Genomic DNA, 21,945 nt, shown 5'->3' with positions numbered 1-21,945 from the left:
CTACTTCAGTTGTGTTGTAATGAATCTAAAATATATGAAAGTCTAATGTTTATCAGTACATTACAGAAAATAATGAACTTTATCACAATATGCTAATTTTTTGAGAAGGACCTGTATATATATCCTCTTCCTTCCTTAATCTGCTTTGGATAAACTAGGAGAGATGGTCAAGCCACAGTAAACACCCCATCCTTAAAGCACTGGCTGAAATAACCAAAGAAGGACAAACAAATGCATAAAAACAGCTTATGTTTGCTTTGAGTGGACTTTGATTACAGGTCACTTTAAGAGTCTTTGAAGTCTCAGGAGACTTACTTTCATCAATGCAATGTCTAATAACATATCAAACATCAAGCTTTATCTGCTCCTACCTTTGTCTTCATTTTCAAGACATTCTCACAGCAAGGCCACATGATACAAACATTATATTTATTTATCTATTTTTCGTTGTACTTCACTGGTTCTGAAAAATTATCTGAAAAACTTGTCTATAACAGTAGACTCGGTATTTAATCTGTCTACCTGTGTCTATCTTTCTCTCTCTCTTTCCCTCTCCCTCCACTCTAGTAGTCTTATAGGGAAGGTGGGAACTTAATGAAGTGTGGATGATCGACTCCAACACATTTATCATTGACTGTGACTCCAGTCATGAATAATTTATTGTGTATGAAAGAGAGTTTAGAACCTCGCTTAGGGTTTACGTTTCTTTTATTTTTTTCTTCTTCTTCTTTTTTTTGTGTCTGTGATATATTCCTCCTTGAAGCTTTCCTGGAATTCAGATTAAGTCAGGCCACAGTTGTGGTGCTTAGTGGCAACACCATCTTCAGAGCGTTCTGTGTTTGCAAACAGATTCCCATTAATCGGCTATGGATTTCTCCCTCAGGAAGGAGCAGAGAATTGGCGGAGGGGTTGGCGCAAACACTTAAGGGCGCCTTGTCCACTTCTCCAAGGGAATTATGAGCACAGGGAAGAGAATAAAAACTTTTGTCAAGAGTCACAGTCGGCATAAGGCCCCTGCTACTCATCAGCCACAGACCTGGACTTCACTGACCCTGAGGTTTGGTTTGGTTTGTTAGATTAGTGTGAAAAACATTTTCTGAATTCATAAAAGAACCAAACTTGAGTCTGTATGAAAAGATGACAAAAGCATTTTCCTAGTGTACCATGTGTCAAAGCACACTAACTGAGACAGGACAAAGGTAAACCTTCAAATTCAAAGGTTCAAACTCTAGCAAACCTACATATGGGAGAACAACATAAAGCTTAAATCACTATCTAGAACAGACAAGTTGTCATAAAGGTTATATCTCAGTAACTATCTTGTCATTTTATACAATATTAATTATAATTTATGTTGACCTAAACAATGATTAGATTTAATTAAAAAATTGTTTATTAAATCATAATAAATGGTCATGATTGTTTGGGGCCATGTGATGTTTTTGAAAAGTCTCTTTTGTTCACCAAAAGACTGCATTATTTTTGTTTGTTTGTTTAATCAAAAATAGAGTAAAAATAGTAATTGTGAAATATTACTTAAATTTAAAATGTTTTTAATATATTTTCAAATGTAATATATTCCTATAATAACAAAGTTATTTTCAGCAGCCAAATCATTCAGATGCCTGTTTTGTCAATTTTATGCTCAAGTAACGTTTCTTAATATAAAAAAATTTGAAAATAGTTGTGCTGCTTAATATTTTTTTTGGAAACTGTGATACCTTTCAGCATTTATAACATTATTAACATCTTTACTGTCACTTTTGAACAATTTAATGCATCATTGCTGAATAAAAGTAATAGTTTCAAATAAACAATCAATAATTCTCACTGACCCCAAACTTTTGAATGGTACTATGAAAACTTATATATAAGTCATATAGTGTGACATGGTGCTGCATGTCTTGCTATTGGGGCATGCTGTCATTGTTTATTTATTTATCTCTCTAGACAACAATGATGGACATGTTAAGTGCCTATAAAGAAACTGACAAAAAAAAAATCAAGCAAGAGATCTTGTGAGAAATGATTCACAAGTTCCCCAATATCACCTACAAATCTGTCTGAATGTGCTTTTGATTCTGAAAATGTTTCGACAATGTTCTCAGACAAGAATTTTAATAAGGTCTATTTAGGTACATTTTAATTTCTGTAACTCCCTTTTGGGGATCCAAAGCAAAGTATATTACACAATTCACAGGCACAGACCCACATGAGAAAACTGGGATTAAGTACCTTGCCCAAGGGCACAGAGGTGATAGGAAGATATTTTAAGCATATTAACTTTCCAGTTTCTAAATCACTCCTGATTGAAATTGAACCCGCAACCTTTTAACAAACAGGCCAGATTTGTAGCCATTGTGCCACCATCACTCTTCAAACTCCTTCATCAGTCCTCGCACTAATTACACTAGATCATCAGACAGTGAGGTTATGACATAAATCATGACAACTCGTGAGGACATTAAGGATGCCGTCTTTGATTCATTTCTCATGTGGAGACATACGCGTGCACACACACACACGCATTCGTAGTTTACCATGGATGGCAGCAGCTTTGAGATCAGAAATATGGGTCTTTACCCTGAAGACTGTTTTGATCCCTGTATTAGTGGGGTGCAAGTAGGTCATACCATCTCGCAATACCCATGACAGTGTGACAGTAAAAATCTGTTTTCTGAAAGCATGGGACTTATATAGCATTACACCTGGGGCCATCCGCCTCTTCGCCTAAAAACAGACTTTGAAAAAGGAAATGTTCCTTCAATGTATTGTCACATTAAGCATTTGTGGGTTTTACCCACTCTCTCTCACTCTCTCTGCATGTCTGTTTTTTCCTGTGCTTTCCACAGCACAGTGGGTGGGGTAATATTAAAGGCTATCAGCGATCCCTTGTTCTCCCCATTGAAGGAAAAGGAAACTAAACAAAAGAATAAAACAAAAACACGGAGGAAATCAATTATATTTCAGCTGCTACTGCTGTCTCAAGCCCCGGAGACCGGTGCAGTCAACAGCAAACTTTATTCATTAATGCAAAATTTAATCAGAGACTCCCTCCTCTGAAAACACCAAATCAAAGCAATTCATTATGTGTAAATAAAATATACAGATACTCTTAAAGGCTCTATTATGTTTTAATTTCGCCAGTCATGATAAACGTCCCAAATGAGATGTTATGAGTGTAGAACGTACTTCGTAAACAATTAGACTCCATCCCAAAGGGATAAGAACAATCTTACGCCACGGAGCCCGGTAGAAAGTGGCCAACCTACGCATCTCCTGCTCTCTCAACCCCTTATTAAAGCTATTATCATCTGTTTGATTGTTTCATACACTGGGACATTACCGAGAGTCTCCTTAGAGTTTCTCATTTCATGAAAAAACAAAACAAAAGAAGTCTTTATCAGAGAAGCTGACATGTAGTAAGCAAAGACTAGGCAAAGTATAAGGAGAAAGGAGAATACAATTACACAAACATTCTGACTTAAATGCATCCTGTGATTCAGTTATAATTGTATTCGTGTGCATATTAAACTATAAATAACACCAGTGACGTGCACGAGGGGGGGCGGGGGTTGAGGTGGAGAATGCCCCCTCCTGCCTTGCAGGCCGGTCTGTATGATATGAACGATATCGTGGACGATAAAATTAGTACCGCTCCCTATATGCAGAGTACGCAGTTTGCGTAGGGCACCAAGTTGGGGGGGGGGCACCATACCAGCTGCGACCGCTTGCACACCATACCAGTTGTGACTGCTTGCACCTCATGTTTGCGGCTGAATGCAGATGATCATAACTGATGGACAGCTATGCCCGTGAAAAGACATCAGCAATCCAGCGACAAAAAAAAAAAAGATGAAAACTAAGCGCGTGCGTCACTTTCAGGTAGGCTAGATTCATAATCAAAGAAGTATTCAGATAATATATATATTTTTGTGAATATATGTATTTTTTTTTGTGGTTATAAATGCAGACCTAAGCCAACAACAGCCTTTAAAATGACTAAAAATGCATTATATAAAAACAATGAGACAACCCTACTGAAAAAAACCCAATATCGACATCACAGAAAATTCTAACACAATCATAAATGAATCACAAATAAATCACAAATGCCATTACAAACCATCAACTTTTAACCATTAAAATCATGAAAAAATGGTTTTCTGTAGTGTGTTTTGGGACATATTCCATTAGGATTTATTGGTTTTAACAAGCCACCAATAGAAGGTGATCAATTACCAGTAGAGACCAACAAGGTCCATTACAGTTTCCATTAAAACCAATACAAGTCCCGTTATAACCAGTAAAACCATTACAAATTGTGTGATGGTGTCTATTGTTTTTTTCAACATTGCATGTTATTACAAACATTTAATTCAAATATCCACTTAATCTTGCATTTTTTGCCACCTTTTTGCTATAGATCAGAATCAGAATCAGAATGAGCTTTATTGGCCAAGTATGTTTACACATACAAGGAATTTGTTGTAGTGACAGAAGCTCCACAGTGCAACAGAAAGACAGTAACAGGACAGGACACAGGTAATAAAACAAAATAACAAGAAATAGCCAATAACCAATGTACAAAGCAGCAAAAAAATAAAAAATACACAATATATAATATATAATATATAATATAGGCGACTATGTATGTACAGGTCAAGTATGTGCAATAATAATAAAATAAGTGATTGTGGTGAATGGATAATGAATTAGTTGTGTGTTCCACGTTTATTTATTGAGTGTTCATGAGATGTATTGACTGAGGGAAGAAAGATGACACAGCGTCTATAATTTCTTCAAAAAAAAACATGTGGACATCACAACCTTTACAAAAATTAACCATGGTTTTCGTAGTAAAACTGCTTAATTTTCTTTTGCGTGATTCCTGAATGCTTGAGACCATAAAATCAATCACACAACTGTATTACTGCCATAGGTAACTGTCTAGAGCTACAATTGTCATTTGTAAATAATGTAATTTAATTACAATTTATTTATTTATTTACTTTTATATTTTATTAAAGTTATATTTTGACCCCTAAGGTAGTTTTTTTTTTTTTTCTTACATAATATTTGAGGGAGGGGGCACAAAAATAAAATCCTGCTTAGGGCACCCATTTGGCCAGCAGTGGCCTTGATAAAAATTATCCACGATCTGCTTTTGAAGAAATATCATCTCAGGTTACGTATGTAACCCTGGTTCCCTGAAGGGAACGAGACACTGCGTCGAAAACGCTAGGGGAATGCCTTCAGCATGACCGCGCTCTGAACTATACTGTAATCTGTCAAATGGAAGGGCGAGACACCATAGGCGGGTGACGTCACCGACCGGGAAGCATAAAAGCATGTGCGGTGGAGCCGGCATTTGCTTCTAGGAATGAAGCAACCGCTCGCAGGGATGCTAAGTATGGCCTCGAGATGCAGCATCTCGTTCCCTTCAGGGAACCAGGGTTACATACGTAACCTGAGACGTTCCCTTCCAGGAACTCAAGCTGCGTCGAAAACGCTAGGGGAACAAGATGCCCATGCCACCAGACTTCCAAGTCCCTGCCCTGTGTGCATCCCTCAGGAGCACGATGAGGGTGAGAGAACGGAAGAGCCTGAAGTGGTCCGCAAATCAAGGCCATAGAAATGGAGGAAAGTTAGAGGCGTGGACCAACCCGCAACGTTGCAGATGTCCTGCACTGGACACATACAGTTAAGCTTCCGCTGGTTGGGCTCCCCGAAGGGAGGAGGACTGAAGGCCTGCAGCACGACAGGCCGTGGTATAGAAGAGGGGACTTTAGGGACATAACGCTTTGGCCAGACCGGGCGCAAAGTCGAGAAATGAAGGGGCCACTGACAGGGCCTGTAAATCCCCAACTCTCTTGAGAGAAGATACCGCAAGAAGAAAGGTAGTCTTAATAGAAAGTAGGCGATCAGAGATCTCTTCAATAGGCTCAAAAGGAGGCTTACAGAGAGCGTCTAAAACCACAGCCAGGCCCCACGTAGGGACACAGGGTCGTTACCCCTGTGGAGAAATGGGCCTGCAGGAACTCCAGCACTGTACCAATCGGGCAGTTAACTGGGTCAAAATGGCAGTCTCCACACCAAGAAGTGAAAAGTTTCCACTTCAGGGCATACAGTTTCCTCGTAGAGGGAGCTCTGGTTTGGAGGATGGTCTCAGCAACCTCGGTTGAGAGACCGGAAGCTATGAGCTGCGCCCCCTCAGAGGCCACATCCACAGCTTCCACAGCTCCGGGCGGGGGTGAAGGATAGTGCCCCCTGCCTGAGAGAGGAGATCTCTCCTGACAGGAATCTCCCATGGAGAGCCGTCGAGGAGAGAAATCAGGTCCGAGAACCAAACTCGGCCCGGCCAGAACGGTGCTACCAAAAGTAGGCTGACCTCGTCCTGGCGCACTCTCGCCAGAACTCCCGGGAGCAGAGTGATCGGGGGAAAGGTGTACAGACGAAGCCTCGGCCAAGTCTGTACCATAGCGTCCAGTCCCAGAGGAGCTGGAGGAACTAGAGAGAACCAGAGGGGACATTGTGCTGTCTCCTGAGTTGCAAAGAGGTCCACCTGTGCCTGGCCAAACACTTTCCATATCTGCTTCACCACCTCATGGTGAAGCATCCATTCCCCGGGCCTCGGCCCCTGCCTCGACAGGATGTCTGCTCCCATATTGAGATACCCAGGGATGTAGACGGCTCTCAGCGAGCGAAGTCTGCCCTGGGACCACACAAGGATTTGGGATGCGAACGCAGACCTCCCTGGTGGTTGATGTAAGAGACCACCGCTGTTTTGTCGGTGTGCACCAACACATGGTGATCTCTTAGGTCTGGGAGAAAATGTTTGAGTCAATGTCGAATCGCCACTTGCTCTGATTGAGCTAGGATCAACCAATCGTCGACATAGTTGAGTATGCCGATGCCCTGGAGTCGCAAGCGAGCCAGAGCAGCATCCACACACTTTGTGAAAGTGCGGGGTCAGAGTGCAAGGCCGAAAGGAAGGACCCGATATTGGTATGCTTTACCCCCAAAAGCAAACCTCAGGAACTTCCTGTGAGAGGGAAGAATGGAGACGTGGAAGTATGCATCCTTTAGATCTATCGTGACAAACCATTCCTCGGACTTGATCTGAGACACGACCTGTTTGATTGTAAGCATCCTGAACTTCAGTCGCATAACTGAGCGGTTCAACTGACGCAGATCTTTGGAACGATTAAGTACCGGCTATAGAACCCGGACTCTCTTTCGTGAGGAGGGACCACCTCGGTGGCCTCCTTCCTCAAGAGAGTGTGTACTTCCTGTTCCATGATCAGAGCCTGCTCGGGGCCCACCAATGTGGGAATCACCCCGTTGAAAGGCGGCGGCGGCGGAGCGCTGAACTGAATAGGATAGCCCTTCTCTACAGTACACAGGACCCATTGAGACACATTTGGCAGTAGTTTCCACGCTGCCAGATGGTCTACTAAGGGAACCAGTCTCTTGAGACTGGCCTCTGATGTACTCAGAGCTGCTGGCTCGGTGCCCTGAAGCGGAGGACCGGCAGGAGAAGGCCGAACCAGGAGCTCTAGAGACCCCCGCAGGGATAGCGAGCTTCTCAGCTCCGCTACACTTCGGGGAGGAAGAAACTGAGAACAGCCGCCTCCCTGGAGGGAAGAAACTGCGGAGCGGGCTTCCGATAACACAATATCAAGGTATATAAATATTCTCTAAGTGAGAGTCAAAACTTTTACACAACATATAGCCCTGAAGTGCAAGGTGAAAACATATTTTTGAAGTGCTTCTCTGTGGCTACAAAGCTGTTCATTTTGAAACCCGGAAGACAATTAGCCATGGGCTCGCTCAGGAATTTTGAATGGTTTTTATGAATAGCGAATTGGATTTATGTCTGTGGATGACATTACTTCTAGAGTGCTTCATGTTTTGTTTTACAGCAGAAATTACTCAGTCATACCTCAATTGCGAATTTTCAAACTGTAACATAAGCACGTAACATAAACTGATAAGATGCTACAAAGCACTTTCGTCAAGCATGTACAGTAAACTCAAACCAAACATGTCTGTAGCTGTAGTCGTTATTATCAACTTTTATTAAACAGTAAATGAACAGACATAATATTCTCCTACTAATAGTAAAATGTAATTTTATGACTTACTTTGTGACTTCTGGAGGTATCTCCAGGTGTTTGATAAGGTTTTGAGTAGCTTTTTCAGCTGCAGAATTGTTAATATCAAGTCAAGTCAAGTCACCTTTATTTATATAGTGCTTTTAACAATATAGATTGTGTCAAAGCAACTTTCCAATATCAAAATAGTTAAATAATGTGTCGATAATGTAAAATAACAAAATTAAACACTGAATTTTCAGTCAAAGGCATTTCATTATTGAATTCAGTGATGTCATCGTCCAGCTCAGTTCAGTTTAAATAGTATCTGTGCAATCAGGTGGACGATATCGCTGGAAATTAAGTGTCCCCAACTAAGCAAGCCAGAGGTGACAGCGGCAAGGAACCAAAACTCCATCGGTGACAGAATGGAGAAAAAAAAACCTTGGGAGAAACCAGGCTCAGTCGGGGGGCCAGTTCTCCTCTGGCCAGATGAATCAGCAGTTCAATTCCAACTACAGCAGAGTCAGATTGTGTAAAGGACTCATCTGGTTCCTAAGGTCTTGTCCCGATGGCCGTCTAGGTGACGAGGTCTTCACTGGGGATCTGTCTCTGGGGCTCATCTAGGTGTCCTGGTCTCCGCTGACGTTCAGGGCTGTAGAGGTCATCTCTAGGTGCTGATCCACCATCTGTACAGGATAAGGACTGGATCAAGTGGCTACGGTGATCTCGGAATAAGAAAGAAACAGACTAATATTAGCATAGATGCCATTCTTCTTATGATGTCACAAGTACATCGGTGTTATGGGAAGTGTTCTCGGTTCTGGTTGACCTAATTAATGCAGCCTAACAATCCTTTAACGGATTTGAATATTAGAAGCGTATTAGTGTGTTATGTGTACACCAGGTTAAATAAATGGGTCTTTAATCTAGATTTAAACTGACAGAGTGTCTCTGCCTCCAAAACAGTGTTTGGTAGATTGTTCCAGAGTTTTGGCGTTAAATAGGAAAAGGATCTGCCACCCACAGTTGATTTTGATATTGTAGGTATTATCAAATGGCCAGAGTTTTGAGAACGCAGTGGACGTGGAGGACTATAATGTGTTAAGAGCTCACTCAAGTACTAAGGAGCTAAACCATTCAGGGCTTTATAAGGAAATAACAAGATTTTAAAATCTATAAGATGTTTAATAGGGAGCCAGTGCAGTGTTGACAGAACCGATCTAATGTGGTCATACTTCCTGGTTCTAGTAAGGACTCTAGCTGCTGCATTTTGGACCATCTGGAGTGTGTTTATTAAGCGTGCCGAACAACCACCCAATAAAGCATTACAATAATCTAACCTTGAGGTCATAAATGCATGAATAATGACTTTGAGAGCATAGGTCTCAATTTAGATATATTTTTAAATGCAGTTTTACAAATGCTAGAAACGTGGCTGTCAAAGGAAAGTTTGCTATCAGATAGCACAGTTAGGTTCCTAACTGATGACGAAGAATTTACAGAGCAGCCATCAAGTGTTAGACAGTGTTCTAAGTTATTACATGTGGGGGTATTAGGTCCGATAATTAACACTTCTGTTTTTTCTGAATTTAGCAGTAAGAAATTACTCGTCATCCAGTTTTTTATATCGACTATGCATTCTGTTAGTTTCTCAATTTGGTGTGTTTCACCAGGCCGCGAAGAAATATAGAGCTGAGTATCATCAGCATAACAGTGAAAGCTAACACTGTGTTTCCTGATGATATTTCCCAAGGGTAACATGTAAAGTGTGAAAAGTAACAACCCTAGTACTGAGCCTTGGGGTACTCCATACTGCACTTGTGATCGATATGATACCTCTTCATTCACTGCTACGAATTGATGGCGGTCAGATAAGTACATTTTGAACCATGCTAATGCACTTCCACTAACAATATAATATCATTATATATCCAACAATATAATATATTTATATTGTTGTAGCATCTGTAGCATCATGATAGATAGTAGTGAAATTACTCTTAAATGATTAACAGTATAATGCTAATTATTAGGCAGTTAGCTTCCCGCAGAAGTTTGTTTACACTTAGCCTGCAGGACTTCTTATGAGCATAAGAAAAATAAATATGTCCCCACTGGCCAATGTTGAAACTACATGTTTATTGTCACCACAACCCATAGAGTATACAAGTGTTTTGTCCATTTTGAGCTAGAAAAGTAAAAATAATAATAATAATAATAAATATAGCTGCAAGCAGCAATTACAGGGGTTCAAGCATTTAAGGTGGTCTTGGCCTGGATGTATGGCTGACAGTTAAACACATCCAAAATGAAGAATAGGCTCACAGACACACAACACACATACAGACACAGTGAAATTAAATGATTAAACTAGTATATTAATACTCTATAAGCATATTTACACACACACACACAGACAAACACATACATAGACATACATGCATACACATTTTGTTGCAGATATAGATATTTGAAACAAGTGATAGGTGACACAAAACTTATTGCAAGTCTTCTGATTTTAAGAGTTTATATGTCATTTTCAGGTTTCTCTGTGATCATAATTGGCAAAATTGTAAAAACGGACATATCTGTATGAACAAAATGTTAAACTTTAATTAAAAGTGATTTTAAATGTTATAACAGTGATTTTATAATATCTGCATAAGAAAACCTATTAAAAGTGCTGTTTTAGTGTTTAATAAGCCTATTAGTGGTCTTCCGCTGCCATCTAGTGGTTATAAATTGGAATGTATCATACAACACTGTCTTTTAAGCTTTAGAACTATTAAAGTGTTATTTTTTGCCCAATCTCTCTTAAATTTTGCATGCTTGTTTAGAATAAAATTATGCATCATTGAGAGAAGTTGAGGGCTTTCTTTTAGGATTTTAGTTCTTTGGGTACACTTTGTAAAGTACATATTATAAAATGACCGTTTTATGGTTGTCCAAATGCAAATGTTCAACATTTGTTTGATAATTATTGACCTAGAGAGTCTAGAGAATAGTACTGCACTGATTTGATTGATTTTGGGTTAAAAAACTAAGATTTGTTAACAAAAGTATGTTTTTTAAAATAATCTCAAATATTTAAAGAACAGATGGATTGACAGCAGTGATCTTAGAGGCAAAGTTGTTCAGAATGAAGAGATCTATCATATTATATGAAGATATAGTGTATAAATTAATATATGAACATTTTATTGCAATTGCAGGTCATTTACTATAGAAATTCTGTGTTTTTATAGGGCCACCTATGGTCCGATCTCCATGAAATTTTCATGCTTGTTAACAGTCTTCTGACACATATTTTCACCAACTTTCGTAAAGTTTAAACTTTTTGTTTAGGTTTTATGGGCTTATGGTTATGTGGCCATGCCCCCTTTTTAAATGAGCTAATTATAGCTAACCAAAGGACAAAATTCTATTTTTTTCCGATAATTATTGATCTAATTATTGATCTGATCGAGATTGAGCGAAAAACCAGGGACTAGTTCGTAAAAGTAGGTTTTAAACCTATTTCTTAATAATTAATGAACGATTTGATTGACAGCAATAGTTATAGCAATAGGCAAAGTTGCTCATTATGAGGAGATCTATCAAATGATATGCATATTGTGTGGATATGTAAAACACGACATGATTACAGAGCCAAAAAACTCATTAGCTCCAACTAGTGTGCGATTTCTTTCAACATTCTTACAGACCTTTAGAGGCATGAGTCGAACAGGTCCATCGAGTTTCGTTCCGATCGACCTCTGTTAACCTTGTCTAATAAGTGCTCAAATTTCATTGGCCGATGGCGGCCATGTTTTTTTAGATACGTCAATGCCCTCATAAACTCTTATGGCACATCAGACAAAGACACTGAATACTAATTTTCAATGTGATCGGACTAACGATTACCCAGTTATAGTTTTTTCATTCTTATAGCGCCCCCAAGTGGCAGAGCTCCGAATTTTTATTTGACCAAAGATTGAGCTCATACATATGTGTACCGAGTTTGGTGAAGATATCTCATTTCGTTCACGAGTTATAGCCTTTTACGTAAAATTGGCCCGCTACTTTTAAACGTTTTGGGGCTCCATTGCCAAAATAAGTTTAAATTTCAAGAATATTTTGATAATTATTGATGTTCACTGTCAAGAGAACATTTCTGCAGTGGTTTTGTTCCGATTGGGTGAAAAACCTAGGACTAGTTCACAAAAGTAGGTTTTGAACATAATTGAGAATATTTAAATAACTCTTTGATTGATGGCATTCATCCTAGAGACAAAGTTGTTCAGAATGAGGAGATCTAACAGAAGATATGAATAACTAGTGTATGTGGCAATATATGAACTTTTTTTACAGTTAACGTTCATGTACAATTGAAATATTGAGTTTTTGAAGGCTTTTTTTACTGTTATAGCGCCACCTATGGTCCGAGCTCCATGAAAATTGTCATGCTTGTTAACATTCATCTGACACATGTTTTCACCAACTTTCGTAAAATTTCAAGTTTTTGTTTAGGTTTTATAGGCTTTTGGGTATAAGTGGCCACGCCACCTTTTTTAAATGAGCCAATTATAGCTAAACAAAGGATAAAATTCTAATTTGTTTCGATAATTATTGATCTAGAGAGTCCAGAGAATTGCACTGCAGTGGTTTGATCGAGATTGACCGAAAAAACAGGGACTAGTTCGCAAAAGTAGGTTTTTAACATATTTGTAAATAATTAATGAACGATTTGATTGACAGCAATGGTTCTAGAGGGAAAGTTGCTCATTGTGAGGAGATCTATCAAATGATGTGCATATTGTGTGGATATGTAAAACACCACGTGATTACAGATCCAAAAAACTCATTAGCGCCAACTAGTTGCCGATTTATTTCAAAATTATTACAGACCTTTAGGGCCATGAGTCGAACATGCCCACCGAGATTCGTTCTGATAGACCTCCGTTAACCTTGTTTAATAGGTGCTTAAATTTATTTGGCCAATGGCGGCCATGTTTTTTGTGATACACGAATGTCCTCATAGACGCTTGTGCCCCTTCGGACGAAGACACTGCATACCAATTTTCAAGTCGATCAGACCAACGGTTGCCTGGTTATAGCCATTTATATGCTTTTTCCTTCTTATAGCGCCCCCAAGTTGCAGATCTAGGAATTTTTTTTTATTTACCAAAGATTGAGCTCATACATATGTGTACCGAGTTTGGTGAAGATATCTCATTCCGTTCCAGAGTTATACTTCAAATAACATTTGGCTAACGTTAGCATAGACGTTAATTGGTGTACCGCTTCGCACGAAAATCGAAATGTCAACTTTTTTTGATAATTATTGATATTCAGTATCCACAGAATATTTCTGAAATGGTTTGGTTCCTATCGGGAGAGAAACCTAGGACTAGTTCGCAGTAGGTTTGGGATATAGGTTAATTTTATGGGAAAACGGTGCGTCTTAGAGCAGTTGTCCGTGCTAACCCAAGGATCGCAACGATGTAAAGTTTTTGAATCTACGACAAACGGTTTATGAGCTATGGCCAAAAATGTCTGAACATTTAGGGAACAATGATGTTAGCTCAATCTACAACCTGTCAGTTATCAGCCCTGATTTTCAATCACAAAGTCACACAAACTACTGATGATATGATTAAACTTCTATCTATATGTGGTTATTAGACAAATTCCTTATGGTCTTTATACACAATACACATAACTTATATGTATAGACCACCGTTCTTAAGTTTGGGGCCAATAAGTTTTATACATTATATTAAATTGATCATATATTTATTTATCGAATGTTCTCATCAAAGAATGATTTCTGAAGGATCATGTGACACTGAAGACTGGAGTAATGGCTGCTGAAAATTCAGCTTTGCCTTAAAACAAATCCTTTTAACTTGTAAATATATTAAAATAGAAAACAGTTGTTTAAAATTGTAACAATATTTCTCAATATTACTGTTTTTTTATTGTATAACCAGAGCAAACTTAATTATCGCGGTGTGCATGAAAGCCACTATTACCTAACCTAAACATTTAAAGGCACAAACACATCAATATACATGTAGGGGGGATCAGTCATTCAGACAGGCAGACAGATACACAAACTGAAATAAGCTCTGTGTTCTGACATGGACTCAACAATGCCTGCATACAATTTTTTAATGTGTTCTCTAAAAGCACAAACGGTCACATAAGCTTGCTTAAATTCACTTGTATCTTCCTTCCTTATATTAGAAGCCGATCTGGGTATAATGAGTTACACAGCAATATGTCTTTTTGACTATGTTTCTTAAGTAATTTACATTAGTCCAAGTGATATGGATACTGCTCGGCTACTTAAACAACACACAATAAACACACATCAATGCAAACAGCATCAGTCTTTCATATCAGGAATTACTGAGAATTGATGAATGTTTCATTTCACCAGCAGGAAAATGGGCAATAGTCACACTTTAAAATTAATTTCTCCTTGCTGTTAATCTTTTAAATCTTGCTCGCTTTTTTGCTCGCCCAGTTGTCACAGACATTTGACAGATTTCCAAAATTACTACTTTTCAGGAGTATTTGCTGTGTTTGAGGAGACAGGAGAATCATGTGGTTAGTTTATTTTCCTCACAGGGATGAAGTGTGCCAAGTTTAATTTGAAAACAAATCAAAGTTATTCAAAAATATCAATATTTTATTTATTTTTTTGAGTGAGTTAGTGAATGTGCGGAAAATTGTTTGTGGGCTTGAGTCATTAGTTCTCTGACAGCTCGGTATGCCCCTGTTTCCAATCATAAGAGCACTGTAGGTAACATCCATCTTTTATGTAAAGGGAAATTTGGACAACATGCAACGTTGCCGAGCTTGTCCATCACCCACCGCAATTTTCTTTTGTTCCTGACCTCAGGGTGGCCATAATCATTTTCTCTCTGAGGTGCAGCCATGCATGATGTGCGGCAGACACCTAAAATTCCACAGCAAAAATTATACAGTATAAAATTTACACTGATTAGTTCTTTGTACTGTTGTGTAAGAAATTGATTCTTACTGATAAGAAAATAGATATCGTATATGACACTTTGCACATGATCTTAAAAATCTGTTGTTCTACATTGTAATGGCTGTTACAGAAAGCACTGAAGTTTAATCTTTGAGGAAGGACTGGATTCATTCATCTGAAATTTTCTAGTACCATCAGAATTTTTCTCTTTTTTTTTTTTTTTGGTTACTACTCTGCAGGGTAGATGAAAATGTCAGGATGATTCCTGTGCGGATGTTCCTGCGACATGCATCTAAAATACTGACTGCACATAGTGATCAACTCCATTCTTTATACCCATGGGTCTGATTAGCATTCCCCGATAAAATAAGATTTAGGAGTCTGGGAAAGCCGGAAACACAGCGAAAAAGAATGAAATGTGGAAAGAATGGCTTTGATACTGTGCAATTAATGTTGTTAAATTGAACTGAATGATGTTCCTTCATAAGGAATCTTGTAATTACTCACTGAAACGCAGAACTTCCTTTCTTTCTTTCTTTCTTTCTTCCTCTTTCTCTCGATCTCTCATTCTGAGGTTAGTGTACCCCGAGGGGAGATGAGCAGATAGCTATGCAACAAATTAAATGGTTCGTTATTAAGTGCCAAGGCCAATTAAAACAGGTGTCATTAAGCACTGTTTATCTTAACGATGAACCTAATGATTATTACCTCTTTTTTGCACCAAAATGTTGCGTTCTTCCACACATCTCTCCTTTTAGCCCCCCCTCCCGTCCATTCTTCCTATCCTCTCTTCTTCACTCCATCCCCCGAGCAGAATTATTAGAGAAATTGGCAGCATCACAAACCATCTTACGTGCACGCTAGAAAGAAGCTGACTGTCCTTTGAAGATTTTTTTTCTCCTCTTCAGTTGCGAGGGGTGAAAATGGAACTGTATGTTTTTGATCAGCGGGATGACACGTTAGGTCCTGCGCCGCTTTGATGAAGTTGTCTTGCATGGCGCTGGATGTAGTTCAAAACCACGAGATGTGGAGAGAAATGTCGTGGGTGAGGAAAGCCTTGACCCTGGCGGTACAAAGGGAATGGAGGAGGGGGAAAGAGACAGGGAGAAAGTTAGAGGCAAAGGACACCAGAAAGGGCATTGTGCTTTTCATGTTCCTATCAAGTCCGACTTTTTCGGGTAAATTAAATCAAATACTTCTACAGAACTTGACAGATTTGTATTTCATGGGCATTTCATAGAGTAGCCAGTTTACAGTGGTGTAAAGTATGTAAGTAATGGTACTTCATTTTGGGGAGTCTGGACTTTATATTCCCAAAGGGAAAAGCATACATTTTGTGAATTTAGACCTCAAAAATACATATTTTACATCATATTTTTAATATGACGTAATCAATGTATACAGTGTATAAAATACACCTAGCAGAACTTGCCATATTAAAAAATATACTAAAATAAGAGGGATCATACAAAATGCATGTTATTTTTATTTATTAATGTATTAATTTTTCTGTCTTGAATAAGATATTTTACATAAAAAAATGTTTACATTCAGACCACAAGACAAAATAATCGCTGAATTTATAAAAAGAAAAATATATACCCATTTCAAAAGTTCAATTAAAAAAAAAAATATATATTTGAATATATTTTGAAGTTTATAATTTATTCCTGTGAAGGCAACGCTGACTTTTTACTTTTACTTAATTATTCCAAACTTTTGACCGGTAGTAAATACATGTAATTTTACCAAGTTAAGAAGCCAAAGAAATTGCATCATCTGGTGAATTTTACACACCTTTTACTTAAAGCAGTAAATGAAATGAAAATGTAAACAGCCACAAATACAGTCAGTAGACCTTGTGAAGAGACATCTCATCAGCCACTACGGGCACTTAAAGGATAAAGCTGTTTAAAAAAAAAAAACTTCCAAAGCACTATAATGTCATATTTGATGATCTACAATAAATTCAAACTGCTGGAGATACAGAATTTTTTTAAGTCCCTTTACAAAAAAAAAAAGTTCAGAAGTCTAATCTCCAACACTCACAAATCAAATGGCGATACAGACATATGCAACCTTATCTTCTCCTGCCGCTTCTGTGTGTGTGTGCGCGCGCACATGCAGCAAAGCTTTCTGAATGCATACTTGGTGCTCTTTGAAATTTTCGTCCGACCACTGGCTGCGCGAACTCTCTTTTCAACACCCAAGGAAAAAGCCATTACTGTCAGGCCTTCTGTAAACAAGCCCCGCCGCCTGTTTGTGTTCGTCACAGCTAAGAACCTGTTGTAATAGTTTTTTCATGGTCATTTCACACAATCAAATTATGCCAAGAAAAAGCAGTGAGGGAGAAAAAAAAAAAGTTAGCACTCACCAGCTATGGAATAAATAAGAGAGGCAGGGGGTTGGCGAGGGAACGAGGCAAATAGAAATGTTTTTGAGGGAGTTTTAATCAAAAAACGTCGGACTGATGAATCATAATGTGATTTATTTTTTACCCCTTTTTTCTTTGAAAACAGGGCATTATTTATCCTGGGGTAAAACTGCTGTTAAATTGGAGGAAAAGGGCTGGTGTGACTCGCAAAAGCTGTTCAGATATGAAGACTGCCAACACACTGAGAAAGTTACCACTCAGATGCAGTTAGTTAAGAAAAAACATGTTTGCATGCTGTGGCGCCACATATGAATTGATTAATCGCATCCAAAATAAAAGTTTTTGTTTACATAATATATGTTTACTGTGTATATATATTGTGTCTATATAAATACACACACATGCATGTATATATTTAAGAAAAATATGTTACGTTTATATATTAAATACACATATATATATATATATATATATATATATATATATATATATATGATATAATCAATATAAATATATATATGTAAATACATATAAATATTTTCAAAATATATGTTGTATGAGTGCAGAGCCAATCCTCCCTATATGCAGAATACACAAGCTGCGTAGGGCCCCGAAACACCAGGGGGCCCCCTTGCTGTCAAAGATGTTTTCATTTTAATTTTGTTTTTGAATTTGGTCAGCGGTTATGAAAACATAAATGGTCAGTTCTTTTAATGTGATACGCTGTCACCCTCTCTACGTAAAAGTTGAAAGCTTGCCGAACCGTGGAAGAGATACTGTTTCTCGATTCGAGACCGAGTGAAACATGGACAAATGCGTTACATCCATTCTTTCATCACAACCCCCCCCACCCCTAAATATATTTATATATAAAATACTACTGTCAAGCGATTCATTTTGATTAATCACATCCAAAATAATAGTTTTTGTTTACATAATACATGTGTGTGTACTGTGTATATTTATTATATATATATATATATATATATATATATATGTATATGACACACATATATATATATATATATATATATATATATATATATATATATATATGTGTGTCTTTACATATATATATATATATATATATATATATAATAAATATACACAGTACACACACATGTATTATGTAAACAAAAACTATTATTTTGGATGTGATTAATCAAAATGAATCGCTTGACAGTAGTATTTTATATATAAATATTTAAATATTTATCTCATCACCAAAAAATTGGGGAGGAGGATATTTATTTACAAATAATAAATAAATAAATAAATAAGCAAACACACACAACAGGAGTCAACTGTTTCAAATAATTGTAATGTTTATTTATTTTTTATGTTTTTGAAAGAATTTAAATTAGCTGCTTTCTATTTGAATATTTAAAATGTAAATTTTTTACTGTGATGCAAAGCGGAATTTTCAGCAGCCATTGCTCCAATCTTCAGTGTCATGATTAATTCATATTATTTATTTAATTATCATTTATCATAAATATCATTCTTTTTTATCCTTTTTATCATTAACCCAAGCAGACACACATTTTTTTTCATTAGATTTAACAAATAATCACAGACCCCTCACCCAATACACATACTGGGTGTCAGTATGTCTGTGAATGACTCCAGGCCCCCAGTTACCATGACAACCAGGACACTTCAGTCAGACCAGATAAACTTTATGACCTAATGGCATGTTGAGAGTTCTCCCTCTCACCATCTTTGAAGCTTAGGAAAGACATTATGCCATAAAAATGGACTCTTCTCTAATTAATTCATAGAAAAACCTTTCTTTGAATGAACACACATATCCTTCAGGTCATTGTGTATATTATTACTGTTCTTGTGTATTGTATACTGTTTTATGCATGCTTATGATAGATCACTAGTTAATATCACCTCACTTATACTATCTTTGGTCTCTATCTATTCGTCTTCGGATGATCTGATCTAGAGTTAATATTACATGTTTATACCTGTGCAACATATTAGTGTCCTAAGAATCTTTACTAGTTTGTGCATTAATCTCAGGCGAATTACATATGCAAATTACAAATTACAAAGAGTCGTAAACTTTCCCTCCAAAAGTGAAAGTCACTATTGCCTCTTTGACTCCCCAGAGGTGTGACCTCTATATCAGTTAAAGCTCTCACACCAGTGACCCGCCTTGCAGTCTGCGGTTCCTTTAGGTCCTAAGAGGATGAGGAGGATGTGAGCTCCTCAGCAACCCTTAAGTTTTGCGCCAGGCTTTGCGGCCTTGACTTTCCATTCAACCAAAGATCCACGGATCTCAGCTGATGTTTCTTTTGGCTCTTTTTCACTTTCTACCTGGGAAGAAACTCCCAATCACCACCGTGCCAGGATAACATCTTTTGGAGTTCATCATCCCTCAAACCCAGAAGAACTTGAAGAACACCACCAAACCTTCAAACCATCAAAACTTTCATCCGAGACTGCATCCGGTCACTCGTTCAATGACCAAGACAATGCAAGAATCGTACATTTAACTAAATGAAACAGAGGTTTAGTATGGGAGTCATTCTATATTTAGGGGTACATTTCAGGTCAGCCAAGAAGTCAGAAAATAAGTATTCTTTTTTGATAAATAAAAAAGGTGGTTGAATAATATATCACCTTAATGTGCTAAATTAATTATTTGGCAAGCTTAATCTCTAATTAATTTTTGAAAATATTAATGAAAATTAACGTTTGATTCATTATTTTGTCAACTGTGTAACAGACAAATGTTGTGTCACATGAAACATGAATATAGTACCACATGTTTGATAACACGTTTATTTGAAGGTTTTTGAGTCTATTCACAAGAGTTTTTGATGTTATCTGTCTAACTGATTTGAAAATATGAATTTGGGGCATCATAATGGGCGTTCTGTGAGATGCTATCATGAAGGATGAAACTTTCTTCAACATAAATCCACAGTATGCTGAATTTAGCATTATTCACCATCCTTACCAAAGACATCCATCTCCAAAGATATCCACATCTTTTTGTCTGACGGTTTAGTTCACATTTAAAAGATTTATAACATAAAAAACACACATAACACAGTTGACAAAGTAACACAGTTGACAGGTATGAACTTAGTATCCATAAAGCATTTTAAACACACACACACACATTATAATAATACACATTATATCGTTAATGAATATATTATATTATTATAAAGTTCAATTAAGTTTTATAATGCATCATAACACTTCAAGTTGTAAGGACTTCTTATATCAGTGTTAAATAACACTTCAATAACATCACAACACTTTATCAGTCATGACTAAGCGGAAATTAGGGTGACCATTCATGCCATTCTTCCCGAACATGTCCTGGCCAGGATTTCTATATTGCTTTGATTCATAGTACCTCAAGAGCTTTTCGAAAACATAAGGAACCGATGTCATACACCACACGCAAACAAAGCCAAAACCTAGATATTTTAGGCAATGAAGAAATCCTGGCCAGGACGCGTCTGGGAAAAATGGCACGTATGGTCACCCTACAGAAACAGATATATGCCAAATCTATAATATTATTTAGTCAATCATGAGGAATTCTGAATGCTTTATAATACTTGACAAATGTGAATATAATGTGTACACATACGTTTCAGCTCAAAGGCCTTCCTCAGTGTGTATAAATTGCATAAATTGACCCTGAATTGCCAACAGTGTCAACCGTGTTAATCCTTGCTGTAACTCAGTTGACACTGATTTCTCGGACGCACACAAAATGAATGGTTTAATGTAGATGCATAAGCAAAATATTTCATAAAACACCTTTCTCATAATTTAATGATTATTTTGGACAAATAATTAGAAATATATACAGAAACATGTATTTTAGAGCTAATCTGAAGAGAAAAAACTCACATTTACCAAATCGGACAGCACAAAAACTGCAACTTCCAGTATAGAATAAGCCATTTTTGCAAGATAAAAGATGGATATCTGTTGTATTTTTGTATTAAATTAATTAGAAATGTCCCCTGATATAAAAGTGATCATTGTTTGAAGTGAAAAGTTATTGAAAAATTAGTAAAATTGATAATAGAGTCCATGGACATGACATGTACCCCAAAGACTCTTAAGCGGTAGACCCCATTGTAAAACGGCCCTGATGGTTTTTAACTCAGGTGGTTCTGACTCGTTTTCCATAACTGCATTCTCTGGTTTCTCTACTGGCTTTATTCATCCACTTTAGCTCCCCTTTTGTATGTATACATGAGTGTATGTATGTTTGTTTGTTTGTTAGACTAGTTGGTGTTAGTGTTTAGTTAAAACTCTTGTGCACAAATTACATGAGTTTCTGATTCTGCTTGTAGATAATGTCCCTTTACGATTTTGATCCTTACTACATGCTCTAATACATTCATACTTAGGAAAGTATTTTCTGTGTAGAAATATATTTTCTTAGACCTGATATGAACTTACACTGAATCTTCGCTGGACGAACAGATTAGTTGATGGCAATT

The sequence above is a fragment of the Barbus barbus genome, assembly GCF_936440315.1.
Source record: "Barbus barbus genome assembly, chromosome: 17".
Taxonomy (NCBI): Eukaryota; Metazoa; Chordata; class Actinopteri; order Cypriniformes; family Cyprinidae; genus Barbus; species Barbus barbus.
This window is presented reverse-complemented; position numbering follows the sequence as displayed.